Below are 1,262 nucleotides of genomic sequence, written 5' to 3' on the forward strand. Positions count from 1 at the left end.
GTTTTACTCTATATTGATTGTAATAGCACATAGATTAGCCTGATGCTTATCTAAATGTATCTAAAAGTTGAATTTCCATAATTCTTGATACCTAATGTAAAATTACTTCATGTGAAAACAACTTTGATATTAGATAGTCCTCTTAATTGGAATTTACTTCCCAAAAATCAAACACAAAACTACTACACAATTAATTATATAAAAGAAAAAGAATGGAAACTGCTTTTGAGGTGTGCAGTTTAAACTGATTTATTTAACTCTTACTGAACACTCCACAGCATTGATACATTTTGAACACATAGGCTGGTAATCCAAAAAAAGCCTACATACTGATGTATATAGTCTTAAAGCCAAAAAGTGACTCAGATACCTAATAAATGAAGAAAAGCATGACTTGGGGGGGACAATATGGCTTGCAATCGTGATATAGACAAGGCATATTTAAGTGGTGTGACAAAGGCAGTGTTTGGCCAGCTGGTAAGATCCCTGCCTATCATACTAATCAGAATGGTTTAATTGCACTCATCTGTTTATGTCAAGCTGTTGTCTCTTTTCTTCAGTTTTTAGGAGCAGAGGTCTGTTTCTTTGCAAGCCATACCACTATGGTAAGCTCCAATCCTGCAATAGGACTCTTACTTTATGGGGTAATACAAATAATGAAATGCAGAATGTAAGTTAAAAATAGGGGGGTTCACTACTATGGAAGAGCAATGCACCTATGCCTTGTTCTGTCCAAATTTATTCTTTAGTTGTAGGTGATAACTAGGTGTAGCCTGCGCCTTTATGTCAGAAATACAAGTACAACTATTTGAGTGTGGCACTGGAAGAAAGTTCCTGTTCTTCCCTTAAAACAACCACATTTGTATTTAACTTTTCTGTCTGTTGTTAAGACTTGAAAAGCCTATGGTCATGTCATTACTGTCCTAGTATATATTCAGCTCAAAGTTTGTCTCTAGTATGGCAGGTACAAGTCAGATAGGAAGAATGAGACCTTGCAGTTAAAAATGTAAGGAGGGTGGGGAAAAAATGAATGTATTAGAAATAAAATCCTGTTTCTGCCTCTGTTTTGTAAAGTTTTCAGAGAAACACACTGCTTTAAACTCAAGATGATCTCTGTAAGAGAGATCTTGCACTAAGTAGATTCCTCTCCACTCTGTCAGCTAACTGTCACATTACTATTATTAGTTGATTGCTCTCCATGTGCTTCATGCTATAAAATGACCCAGGACTTGACCATCGTAGCTATAAAAGCTCCCCACTTG

This window comes from Rhea pennata, chromosome 8, assembly GCF_028389875.1.
Source record: "Rhea pennata isolate bPtePen1 chromosome 8, bPtePen1.pri, whole genome shotgun sequence".
Classification (NCBI taxonomy): domain Eukaryota; kingdom Metazoa; phylum Chordata; class Aves; order Rheiformes; family Rheidae; genus Rhea; species Rhea pennata.